The sequence below is a fragment of the Trachymyrmex septentrionalis genome, unplaced genomic scaffold, assembly GCF_001594115.1.
Source record: "Trachymyrmex septentrionalis isolate Tsep2-gDNA-1 unplaced genomic scaffold, Tsep1.0 scaffold9, whole genome shotgun sequence".
NCBI lineage: Eukaryota > Metazoa > Arthropoda > Insecta > Hymenoptera > Formicidae > Trachymyrmex > Trachymyrmex septentrionalis.
Window position 1 is genome coordinate 3115176 of NW_017306091.1, and position 14003 is coordinate 3129178.

General features: G+C 42.9%; 1 protein-coding gene across 21 annotated transcripts in view; it reads right to left on the bottom strand.

The window, feature by feature from the left end:
• LOC108755870 (bromodomain adjacent to zinc finger domain protein 2B-like) overlaps positions 1–14003 on the bottom strand; it is a 162561-nt gene that overhangs the window by 71988 nt on the left and 76570 nt on the right. The window contains exon 1 of one of the 21 annotated variants that reach the window (XM_018499226.1): positions 1729–2437. The exons of the other annotated variants lie outside the window; for them this stretch is intronic. The gene's annotated coding sequence lies outside the window, so the exon portion shown is untranslated. Of the gene's footprint in view, positions 1–1728; positions 2438–14003 lie in introns of those variants that run through there. 21 annotated transcript variants of the gene reach the window in all.

The window sequence follows — 14003 nt, forward strand, 5'->3', positions numbered from 1 at the left end:
TTCCGTGGCGACTCCATCCTGGTATTTTGCGCGAGCAAGCAATTTTTCGCGATCCTTCATAATTACCCGTCATCGCGAACTTCGCGAACCGCTCCGTAATAATTGTCATCCTAATTTATGCGTATTTCCCTCCTCCTCGTGGATTGCGAGCGGGGACCGTTCGCAATATCGACGAAACTCGATGCGACTGCCTCGCATCACCGCGGGCGATTGCGCGAAACGAGCACCAGCCAGCGGCAACTTTCGTGCCGGCGTTTATGCCCGTTTATGAGAGAAGTTCGTCGAACGCAGAATACGCGCGCGCCATTCCCTGCATGTTTTCCTCGCGACGCACGCACGCGAGATACGCCGCAAACGCTTGTTAAATCATAACCGTAATGGAGGGCGCATTGCATTACGGCCGAAATGCACTTTGGCAATCAGTTCGGCGGCGGTAGAATTTTTTTCTTTTTCTTTTTTTTTTGTACTTTCCACCGCGTTTTCGAGGTCTCGCCTAGCCAACAAAATTCTCAGCATAGGAATCCGATAACCATTTCCTCATTGCGATAACCGCAAAATACGATTCCGAACTCCTCGATGGAAACTCCCTCTGATCACAAGCGCGATTAAAAAATTACGCGCTTTGAAACGCGCAGGAAGGTTTATTTAATGAAAGATGAAGTTTATTTATTTATTTATTTTTTTCTGCAATTAAAAGCACGTTTCGAACATTTCTGCCGCGTATCTGCCCTCCTCACATGCACCGTTAGCGGTGGACGTCGCGCGGAGAGCGACGTCCAGAATAAATAACAGGTTTAAATAGATAAAAAGCCGGCATGGCACTTTTAGTACGTTCCATTTCCGTTACTCGATTCCGCGCACCGATTTGAGAACGATGCAGTCTCATCGCGGGCTTCTGGGTTGCACCAGGCAGGAGAGGTCAAAGACCGCGGCAGAGACGTTAACAGCCGTTTGAGACCTGGCGCGGCGACGTATATCTCCAGGTGCATCGCGAGTATTCTCGTCGTGAAATTATCCACCGACAAGTCGTGACACCATCGTTCCGATTTTACGACGCTACCGATCCTTCCAGCAAACGTGCTTTCCTCCTCTCTCGCGGGGGAGGGGGGCGGGGGATTTCCCCCCCCCCCGAAAAACGGGAATACTAATGCGATAAATTGAAAATAGAAACGACGAGAGAATTCTCGTGATAATGCATAAACAAGCGATGCGGTCGTTAAATTTTTTTGCGATATTAAATAAAGCGTTTCTGGTAATAAAATAAATGTGAGGAATCCAGAACATCCTCCGTACAATGTAATATTTGTCGAGGAAATTATTCGCACGCTTCATTATAAAATGATAAAATTTGCACCCCGTGTGAGCTTTTAACTTCGACACGCGAATACATATAATTCGAGATATCTCGTTTTCGACGGAACGCGAGTTTTAAAGCAGATAGTAAACGGATGTAGGTATTCCATACGTGTATTCGGGCAGATTATTAATGGTAGAATAAATCTGCATGAAGATAATCGGTAAAAAAAAAAAAAAAAAAAAAAAGTCGAGGAATCTAGTCATCAACGTGGAATCGTTCCTTGAATATTTTGCTGTAATTTTGATGTAATTCGCGATGATACGCGATATACGCTCATCGATGTAAGGCAAAATAAGTCAGGAATTTTTCTTCGCGCGTTGGAGAAGAATAAAAAAAAACAACACACACGAAATAAAAAGATATATACTTACTAATGCGCAATTATTTAAATCGGCAGTATGTCTCGGCTAAAGTGCAACAGGTTGTGTCGACCTCTAATGTTTCTCAGCGCGAAACGAATTTAGGAGAATGATTAATATCCACGATTGGCACAAGTTAGCATATTACAATTATTTACACTGGCATTATTTGCACAATAACTAAATGTCACTCGACGTTGTCGGCGCGATTAAAAGTTACGTCCAGCCCGGTAATAATGCATTCGCACGACCATCTCGAATCAATTATCATGTAGAAATTGGTTGCGACCGGAAGCCGAGAGTGGTATGTTGTCACGTTGGTGTAGCATAATTAACACACAGAGTTGCTTACAAAACACAACGTATAATAATCTTCGTCGACTTCTTTCGACACGACGCGCGGTATGCGCGAGGAATTTCGTAATTCTCCAGGTTTTTTTTTCTTTTTCTTTTTTTTTAAGCAGATATTAAGCGAATATGCAGGAGCGGCGATATTAAGAGCGCACGGAGAGATTAGAGGGAGATAGCACGGTGCTGCGAGCTCGATTTTCCGTTACCGAGATTGCCAACTTTCTGCATTTGTAAAACAGTCCGTGTGCGGCACTGCGCATGCCGTACGTCGAGAATTTTCTTCACGAGGCTATCTCTTTCTTCGTTAAACAATTCATAGTCCAGAGGCTTGCCAAGAGCTGCGTCACGTGTTATTTCACTCAATCTCTAATCGTCATTCATTCAATTACGTTCCACGGACTTCACCGTTCGTTCGAGGCAAATTTGCTTAAATCTATCATCCAAATTTGATTTCACATCACGAAACATCTCAATACATCAAGATCTCCTCCGTTTTCTCATTCGTAGTTTCGGCGAGCTCGTACGTTACACGCAATAATAATTAACACTCTCTCGACACTTTCAATCATTCGTGAGGTCAGAAGGTCCACTTTTTATTTCTACACTAAACTTGCACTACATAGAACATCCCGATATCAAACGTACACACCTAACCAATCTAACTTTTAAGTTCCAAAAGTTCCCACTCTGGTTCAAGCCAAAGAAAATAGGCTCAACGTCACCATTAACATCTCCCGGCGTTCGCGTTGAAACGAAAGATTCATACGAATTCGCTCGAGGAATTCACGGACGGCGAGGGACACTTCACAAGTCCACACGTCGACAGTGCGATCGCGGTCACTGCCGGTTATTCGACGGTTAACGTACCGGTTGGCAGCCGGCAAAGAGCGGCCTGGCGCAGTCGTATAAAGACTCCTCCGACTGAAACGACGAACCGGCACGACGGCGCGGTGCGGCGCGACGCGGTTAATCGTGTGCGCCGTGTATCCGTTTACACTCCGTGCGTGTCGCATCGTGTCTCTCGCTCCCTTTTTTTCCACCTCTCTCTCTCTCTCTCTCTCTCTCTCTCTCTCTCTCTCTCTCTCTGTTCCTTTCCGTGCCCCCTTCGTTCTCTCCCGTTCTGGGTCTCCGTCTTGCCTCGCGCTCCTTTCGTCTCCTTGTGCACGACGCCGATGCACGCTCTCGCGCGAGCATGTACGGGGTGTCCCGAGAGTTGTAACCGCGATAGACGAGGGAGAGAGAGCCGAGAGAGGGCGATATAATCGTCGAATGGAGAATGACATGAGCGCGACACGAATGATTGTCGCGCACAAGAAAAGTGTCGAGTGTCGACGTGAGCTCGCTTGAAAAACTCGCCGAACGATATATATATGATGAACGAAAGAAGGAACTTCGTTTCCGAGTTCGAGGAGATTCGTTATTTTATCGGCCGCACCGGCGCAGCTCGCGCTACCGCTGCTTTTATCTCCATGAGAAAATTCACTTGGCACGAAACAAACAAAGAGACGCGTGCGTTGCGGTCAAGGTGCAATGAACCCCAAGCGCTGTCCTCTGCGCGACCGAATCCACGATGATGGTACGATCTCGAATCTTCGATCGAAAGCGGTTAAAGGCGAAGGACACCCCGTATGCGCGTGCACGCACGCACACTCCCGTGTCGAAGGCAGGAAAAAAAAGAAGAGACGCATGCAGGCGCACACGCGCGCACGTGCGCGTAGACGAGAGAGACAGAGAGAGAGAGAGAGAAAGCGGCAATGCGATATCTTTCGAGCCAAGCCCAGCTACAGCGTCCAAGGTGCGTCACGCTCGGAAATATGCGTGCAGTGCCTTCCGCCTCACCCTATACTACGAGCTTACCGAAGCACTACGGCGCGGCGGTCGCGGTGCCGGTATATGCACGCGCGTGCAGTCAAGTTACGCACGTCACCGGGCGGTCGGACTCTCGAGCGCACGGATTCGAAACCGAGGGATATCGTACTAAGGGCGCACGAGGGAAGAAAAGGACGAGGAAGAGGGTTTTGGCAGAGCAGGAGGGGAGCGAGGAGGGAGGAGGAGGAGGGGGGGGGGGAGATACACGTCAGGGCGCTCTCGATGTGAAACCGGTGGACCTACGGATTATTTCGTGAGTGAGAAGTTCGATCGAAGCCTCTGTCTGCCTGCCTGCCTGCCTGCCTCTGCCGGTCCCCTTCATATCGTCTCTTTTCTGCTTCCCCTGCTCGTACGTTCGAACTTTACGATGTACTACGGGGTGTAACCGCTAAATCTCTCGGGCCAACGATGCCGTAAAAAGGGGTATTAACTCTACGCACCGCCGTCATCTTTTTCCTCTTTCAACTGACCGCATTATTAGCCGTTGTAGCGCGGTGAAGTGACACGTTGAGGTTTTTTTCGCGTGATTAAGGAAATTAATGAACTACTTTTTGAACGTAAATTATTCGATAGGTATAAATATATACTCGTAACGCACATTCTTCGTGCCCCGTTTGAGAAGTTTTATTTACGGAGCGAACAACTTTCGCCATCCACCCCTTCGCGGACACACTTTTTTTGCCCGGCCTAATTTTTTTTACTGTATTCTAGGTTTTCAAGAGAAAAAAAAAATCTAAAAAATTCGGAATTACTCTATAACGTCTCCATCATATTGTCAAATTTAACAGAGTTATTTAACTGAAACGTTAAAAATCGTCATTTTCGTAAAAATTCATGCCAAGAGGCAAAAGATAATATGATAATCTACGGAGCGGTCTAAACTCGTAATAAATAAAGGAGCTGTCGAAATAAAAATAATCACAGACGTTCTATAATCTAATTATATCACTTTAACATTTTTTTCACCCTGCGGTGTTCACTCATCGCTAATTTCTGTATAAAAGATGCAACGCACGTTAAAAAGGTGTAAATGGAAAATGTGCTACCGCGATCGCCGAGGATGGTCATCGAGAAGATAAGGAGGAATAAGGAATGCAAACATTCCGAGGTTGTCCGGCCGCGGAACGTGTTCCACGAACGAGGCACTAACGATAAAACGAGCAGCCTCTTCCGCCGTCAGCCTTTTCCCCGGCGGCGAGAATGTCGATGATCTCGATCTGCAGATTCAACGCAACGCGTGCACTCGACCGCGGCGTTAAGATCGCGAAGGAAGGAAGGAAGAAGAATGCGCGTGGGACACAAACAGAAAGTACCTTTAAAAGAGTAAAGGCGCGCGCGCACTTACGGGGATTAACTTCTAAAAGGCTTTTATCATAACGCATTGATTTTTTTTCTTTCTTTTTTTTTACAGCAGTTCAAACCGCTTGATTCCAATTCAAAGTTCTCTCGTCGGTTTTATCACTTAGAAATTACTCTATACTTATTTCTAAAAGCTTATCTTTGAATTGATTAGAAGAAATGATTAGCGATTAAAGACGGATTGAGGACCTCGAACGTTACTACATGTATGACTTTACGTGAATTATACTTACTAAAAAGAATTTCTGCTCGATTCGGGACAGAGAACTGGTCAGGTTCCTACACGAGTGTGTCTCCAGAACTGCAACCGACGCGCGCGTTGCAACCGGCGGAGAATACGAATTAGCGCGCGAGGGGGTCGAAAGAGAAGGGGAGGAGGCAGCCGAGGCAGAAGATCGATTCGGCTCCGTCGGGGCACGTTTATTTGACGCTTCGTTCCCGTGGTCCCCGCCACCGCGGATTTATTATCCGAGCTTGACGCGCGACAATCCTCCCAGAAAGACGCGCTCTTTACGTTCGTCCGATTATCGTTTGACTCACTAACGAGTGAAGCGATAGTTAAAAGCCAGCATCACGAGAAACGGTAATTCCAACACGTATCTAGAAAAATTGCTAAAATTAAATTTCCATTTTTGGAATATTACATTTCATAAATTAATGATTATATGAATTAGAAATTGTATTTAGTGTTACGAAAGTGTGTACAATATCGAAAAATTGTTCACACAGAGAAGAGTTTTTTTTTAAGTTCACCATGAAAATATAACAGTCGTGGGACAGCGTTGTATTTCGGAGAATTTTTTACGTAAATCTCTCTCATTCACTATAAATTACAATAAAATTACAATAAAATAAGCCTAATTAAATTTATTGAAGTGCATGATAAAAAAAATCTTCAAAATATTATATTGTGCCACAACTACCATATTTTAGGGGTAAATTTTAAGAGAAAATTCTCTCCTCCGTGTACATCCTTTTTTTACATTTTCATCCGTAATATAAATCACATCTCCGATAGTGTAAAAATATAGCATTATTATTATTTTACAAAGATTATTTCTTCCAAATCCAGATCAGAATAGAACAGAAATTAGAACACTATAACTGCTTCTTTTTTAAAATCCCTTTAAAAGGGATTAATAAAGTCTTTTTATACAATATAACGTGACATCTCCTTAGTTAGTCTTAACATTTATCTATTTTTATGCAACACAACATCGCGATATACAAGTAATTTTAGAATTGTATTCTTGGTACCATTTAATTACGAAATCGGTTCATCCGAGTTTTTACGTCGCGTGTTGTCCTATGATTATGCCGCGTGCCGACGCCCTCCTACATATAATCACGAGTTAACTAAATATTCATGAATCTCGTTACAATGTACTTACGATGACGACGAAGAGGAATACCGATTTAACAGCGCGTATATTTCCCCACGCGATATGTAAAGATAAACTTGTACTGCAAACAAATCTGCCGGGCAGTGATACAGTTTGACTTGAATATTACGTTATTGGTAAAATGGATTCCCTTGTTATTTTACTATTCAATAAAATCAAAATGTTGTCATCGCTATTGATATCTTTACATTATACTAGAACATAATAATTAATTGCATTTTCGTTTACGTTAAATAAACGTTGACGAATAACGAGATGTAATGGTGTTGTTAAACAGATTTTTACAACTTGAAAGACATCGCAACGATCCGTAATTTTTCGCTATTGCCTCGCGATATTTTTTTTTTATAATTAAGACACCGCCGAATGTCGTTAGTGTTGTATGAAATACCGCTGGAGAACAATGGGAACGGGCACGAACAATCGAGTTCGCGTTCGCTCTCAATCACCGTTTACGCTACAACGAATCTATTCGAAATCCATTCTCTCTCTCTCTCTCTCTCTCTCTCTCTCTCTCTCTCTCGCCCACATATAAATGCACCTTAAAAGGCCGACATCCGAGGATCGCCCGCACTCACGACAGGTGCGCGGAGTAGAGAGAGGGAGGCAACGGATTAATTAATAGGCAGGACAACCGTAATTAAGCTTAATTAGCTCGGTCGTTAGTCAGTGTGTTTATACAGTGTGCTTGTAAATATCGGTCGCCGCGAATCGGACGCGCCGCATCGGGAGTCATCATTATCGATGAACGGCCGTAGTGACAAAAATTCGCTCGATTCCGCCACGCCGTCGCACCCGGCAATGTTCGAAATTTTATTATCCTATACGCGAATACTACTATGTGCACCTCGCGAGATCGTTCGTTGTGGAATCTCCCGCTGCAGTATCTTCCGCGCAATATGTCCCGAAAATGTCATCCGACAAAGAATTTCTCTCTACACATTTATTTGTACGCGGACAATTTTTGCGGAAATATCGAAATACAGACGCACGATGTTTTTACGATATGCACTGTACAATAATTAATGCAATTTCTGTAAATAAATTAAAATATGTGAAAACATGAAGATTCATTTGCAAAAAGACTCCTCCCCCGTTTCACCATTTTTTATTTTTATTAGAAAAAATGTCCTATCCTTTATTTGTTAAAAATGCATCGTTGAAATCCGCAATGATACTTTCACGAATATATAAAATATACATCTATATATATATATATTTTTTTTTTTTCGAACGCGATTTTTTTTATTTTAATTCGTTTCTGCATAATCGCCTTAAAATTCGTAGTTTACATATTTAAAATATAATTTTCTGTTTTATTATTCACGTATGTGAGCACGATAACAAGGATGTTACCGTAAATGAAAACTAGCGCGACTGACACCTTATAAATCATATCTCGACAATCTCAGATTGAGATACTAATGCCGATATGATATTGCGAAGATTGCATGGAGGTGCAGTAGAATTATAGACTAGTGCAATATCTAATAATCTACGCTAAACTCGAAAGCTCGTTTCCGGCAACACGCGTCCCATTGGATGATCAAGAGACTACGTGTACGAAAGAAATGCGCATAAATATTTATTACGAATAAGTTATTAATTGTCGCCGTCTAATTCCTATCCGTCACGTAAAAGCCAATGAGTTCCATCTTGCCGATCAACAGCTTTGAAAATTAAGTACAAGTTCGTGCTAATCCAAATCAATATTAGGATAAATGAGAAAAAATAATTCGAATCTCGTGCCATCAATTAAAGAGAGAGACTCGTTGGCGAGAGATCGTCAACGTTGGCTCACGCTGCTGAAATTATACTCTAATTAATTCGTAATGACGTCAAGCGTATGATCAACCAGTTTGGAATTCGAGATCGGTCTCATCGTTGATCGACGTAAACTACTTCGGTTTTCTTCCAAAAATAAATTTCGCAGCGATCTTGCGCGAAAGCAAAACCTCTCTCTTCGCTCTTACATAATTATCGCTGTGTTTAAATAATTGAATCACAAATCGAGGCTGCAACGGGAACTCTAGCAGCGAGCGTTAATGCTTTATTTAGCGAAAATGGAAGTTTATCTTCGCTTCAAAATATCGACTGACTCCCCCCCCCCCCCCCCCCTCCTCTTTCTCTCTCTAATTGTATAGTTAATTATTCTCCGCTATCCTTTTCACATCAACTGCAAAATGAGATTTTAATGAAACAATCTCGATTATATCAAAGAGTTAACGAAACTAGAAGCGCGTCTTCTGTTTGCAAAACCATATAATTGCAAGTAATGATTTCCCTCATTAATTTTGACGTACCGGAGTAATAATGAATTATATGTATATATTTTACGTCTTATATATTCCGCAAATACGATATTTTTGCGACGTAAATCGAGCTTTTCAGCCATACTTTCTCGTCTCTCTTTCGTCGCAAATATATATTATCGAGAAGTCCCCTTCTTTTTTCTCCCCTGGGATGCATGCGGTAAACGCGACGTTTCTCGCGTCCCGTGGCTTCGCCTCCTCCTCGTCGTCGTCGTCGTCGTCGTCGTCGTCGTCGTAAAAGATTTGGACGCGGAGACCGGCGTGCTGATCGTGCGGTACCTTGAATAAGTTAGAAGGGCTCGTTCGCGCGCGCTCGATCGATACCCCCGCGGGCTCGAAAGCCCGAAATGTCGACGACGCGCGTCGCGTCGCGTCGCGTCGCGTCGCGTCACATTGCATTGGCTCGCTCGCTCGCTCGCTCGTTCGTTCGTTCCTTCATTCGTCTGGCGAGAACGTTCTCTTCGAATGGACGGACCGAATGGATCCGGTCTTAAAAGCACGAAACGCTCTCTTGGAAGCCACTCAGCGTGATTTCTCTGGGCAAACCAGTTTCGCGCAGGCTGGCCGAGCGCGATGCGACGCCGTCTTCTTCTCCCTCGGATTCCGTTGGTGTGCCGCGGAGTTCTCCGGCCCGGGGGAGAGGGGGAGGGGGTAGGGGGGAGGGAGAGGGAGGAGGAGGAAAAAAGAAGCGTTTTGGCAGCCGAACGAGCGAGCGGTCAGCCTCGTCCCAAATATCAGGCGGCGCGATGCGGCGCGGGTCGATAACGCGAGACGCTTCGTTCCCGTTCGTTGTTGCCAATGCAATCGTCCGTTCGTCCATCCGTTCGGTTGTGCGGTATTTAATGCAGGAAAGGGAATACATACGGGTCGCTCTCTCTCTCTCTCTCTCTCTCTCTCTCTCTCTCTCCCCCCGGTCGGAAAATATTTCGATGCTCGCTTCCAGCGGAAATGACAGAGTTGTATATAAGCGTTAAGTACGTTCTCGCGGTGATCGAAATTAATATAAACACGAGGTACAAACAGCGGAAAATGCAATGTTAATCTCATAATATTAATTTCCAGTAATGTACAATGCAACAGATATTGAAATATATCGAGACGTAGTGATTTTAAATAACTTGGAACAGTTCTTTGAAGAGAAAGTGATCCGTAAAGTTGTAAAATGTTTTCTCCCCCGAGTTAATCCATCACTCAAAACGTTGAAAAGCACAATATACATATGTATGTGGCCACAGTTACCTTGTTCTAACACTGCAATTGGATAACGATAATAAATCTCTCTATGAAAAGATGAGAGTCATGAATACGATGACCCTTAAACATCATCAGCCATAAACACGTGGTTACGATATCGGTTGGTGCAGCACTGCGTTATTATATATTATATGATATACTTACATTACGGTAATAATACAGTCACCGATCACTTTTTGCAGTGATAAGTAAAAGGAAATTCGCTTTTGTCGGTAGTATAAATTACTGCGATTAAATGCAATTTAATTATAATGCAAACCGTATATCGAATACGAACGAATTTGTAACGACGATCGATTTCCCCCTTTATACTTGTTGGTTCGGCGAGTTTATCCGTATTGCATCTGGGATCAAAATCCGCGGAGAAAAATTAATGAATGGTATATACGTATTCACGCGCGGAATTGAATTCAATTTTCATCAATATCCGCACGAGTGAATTATGTGAAACGAAAATATAATTTTATTAACAGTAACACTCTTTTCATCGTGTACCAAAGAAGAATTATGCGATATTAACGAAAATGATTGAATCAAAGTCAAATTTTTCTCGATAGTCCTTAATCCAGAAATGTATATACAATAAAAAAATATTTCGTATCTGTGTTGTAATATTTTAACATATCCGAATGTTAATTTAATGTGATTACGTTATTTGTAAGTTTGTATCAAATCAATATTCAACACAATGTGCTTTTTAATGTCAAAATAATACAATTTATGAGTAAGCGAATAAATAATATAAAAATAATATATTTTGAAACGTAAAATTCTAAGATAAATGAATAGAACGTTAATTTAACATATCATAAATATTAATCTCACCGGAAAAAAAGAATGCTTTTACGATTTGTTTACAAACTGTGTTAGTATTGTCTTTTTTGTGTGTATTTTCTTAAATAATATTCGCGCTATCTTTTCACATATTCATCTTGTGTTAAATTAATGTACATAAATTTGAGTGGACCGTTTGGGACATGTGAAATAATGTTGACACAATTTGTAAACGGTATCTTTTGAATTTTTATCAGATATACAAATAGATTATATATATATATATATAAACGATATTTCGATATATTTTTTCATTTACTATCCTCGCTACGCCGAGGATATCGTCGAAAATCGATCGCAGAGCCTCGGGGGCAGCCTGAGAAGGCCGCTAACGAGAGCCAGGAAACTCGTGGCAAGAAAATGAGCGAACGTAACAGCAAGAAAACAGGTTGGGAATATCGCACGGTCTGACAGGGGGCTTTACGTGCGGCGCTGCTGATTACGGGCGCGATCTGGCAGCGCGCGCGGTGCATCTCGTAATCGCGCGATGCACCGCCAGTTTTTGCGACGCATCTAACGCGCGAGCGGAACGGTGGCACGATTTCACGCGCATGCAAGAACGTGCGTAGCTGTTACCGTACGTAGCTGTTAGCTCCAATACATACGGGACGTTGTCCGACAGGCCCCGAGCACGGCGCACGACGGAAACGATAGCCTCTCTGAGCTGAATAAAAATGTCAATAAAATACAATATCAACGAGGATCGGTGCGAACAGCTTATCGCGCAACAATTACGGGAGAATGTAAATGAGCTATTTGCGGAACACCTTCGAGGATGAAACTGTAGTAAAGCAGACGGAAAGGAAAAAAAAAACACAAGTGTCTTGTTTACATTCAATTTCCCGAGAGCACGTTTCACGAATTTACAGCCTATCTGTTAAAGTGTTTTACATAAGGAATGATAACGTTTATGGAACGATGATGGGGGACGAGTTTTCACGAAGATGCGACGGTCGAATTTGAATTCGTTAAAGGTGCCTTCATAAAGTTCGGTGTTACGTTACTGCGGAACAATCTGGTTATTATACCGGGGGGGTTATTCTCCGGCAATGGCCTCTCGAATCTTCCACGCGGAGGCAAAGAATCGGAAGACTTCGCGTTGGCTCGGGATTATATTACGCCGAAACACGGCAGCGTAAAAGTTTCGCGCCGCTGCTCGTACCCTGCAACGCTCATCTGCGGACGCCACTTTCAATTCTGATAAACAGGGGAATGCCGTGCTTACATCCGCAAAATGCAACGCAACCACCTTTAGTGTACATTGCGCGATATCAAACGTTGTTTGAGAAGGCTACTTTTAGAACGACTAACGTAGATATAAAATTCATTGCACGTTTTCCTTTTGATATCGCGCTTTATCCGCGTAACGCGTAATTGAGGAAAGGATATAAATTTGCTCAACGTTGTTACGTCATTAAACCTGTATAATGAGTCTAGAATTAAATTAATGGACCTAACGTAAAAATTGAAAAATCTACTTTCATAAATCTAACAGTTATTTGTGAGTAAGTAGCTGTTAAAAAGTTCGAAATTTTACGTTTGAAAATTACAAAAGGATACAAAGATTTTCTCTTCGACTACGTATTATTTCGTTGTACAGTAAAATAATGTTTCATGGAGTAATTAACTTATTGATTTCAGTGGTATTTTTGTACAGCTAGAATATATGTGGCGTAAGAAATATTAAATTGGAATATTATGCTATTTTTCATCAAAAAAAAAAAATATATATATATATTAAATACATTTCTAAAAAGAGAATCGTATAAAAACATATTTCCTGAAAATATTTACTTTGTAACAAAAATGCGTTGATTAAAGTATGGATGCAACGCACAAATTGGATGGTACCGGTTATTCACATGTCTATAAAGGCGCAAACTGCTCGATGATATATTTCCGAGATATTTATTCGTTTCGAACGACTTTACCTGACGAAACTCGATTTTATTGCTGCGAATGATCCTTATATAGGGCGGACACACTATTCACAAGGACTCGTCGTGTCGAGAGATGTTCGCGAAGCGTAACGAGAAGTCGTCGGAGCGAGTCGCCCTGTCTTCTTGTAAGAAAAAGAAGAAAGGAAAGAATGGAAAAATCCGCCACTTCCGTCCAATCGTATCGTTACGAGCTCTTGCATTCGCGGACGGTGAAACTTCATGTTACTCAATCAGCATGCAAAGAGCGTTTAAACGAAGAAGCGCGCCGATTTTTGCGTCACGCCGCCCTGACACTTATCGATTATGGAAACGTGATTCGTTGCGAAATTCGATGACGAGAGAGAGAGAGAGAGAGAGAGAGAGAGTTTCGAGAACGAAATTTCGATGCGTGAGCAAATTGTCCATTCTCATCAAAGTCACCTTCCGATTTCTACGACTGAACAATGTATTCGATGTACTCGTGAAGGCTACGCTCGCCAGTCTCTTAGATACTCGCATAATTGATTTATCGCGCCGAGTCATTATTTCTGTTATTAAACGTTATTGTCAAAAGAGTCTCTCGCCTGCGCGAGAAAAACGAACGCAGCCGAGGAAGCCGCTCATTTATCGCGAGCTGCCGCATTTTAGATTTTATCACCGTAATTACGGATCCTCCTTCGGCCGGTATTTACCGCGCTTTTTAGGGCCAGTAGTAAACGAGTAAATAAAACTTTTACGGCCATATCTGGCGGCACCTGCACACACGGCAGACTCGCAGCGACGAATAACCGAAGATTGTGCGTGCGTGCGTGCGTGCGTGCGTGCGTGCATACGCGCGATGACGCCAGTAACGCGTACGTGTCTCGCACTGCGAACGAATCGAATGGCGTAAAACTCGATTCCGTTACCTGCCTATCCACTCTCCTTCTCTCTCTCATTCCGATCCGCTCTTCTCCTCCTCCTCCCCCCGCTCCCCTCCCCTCCCC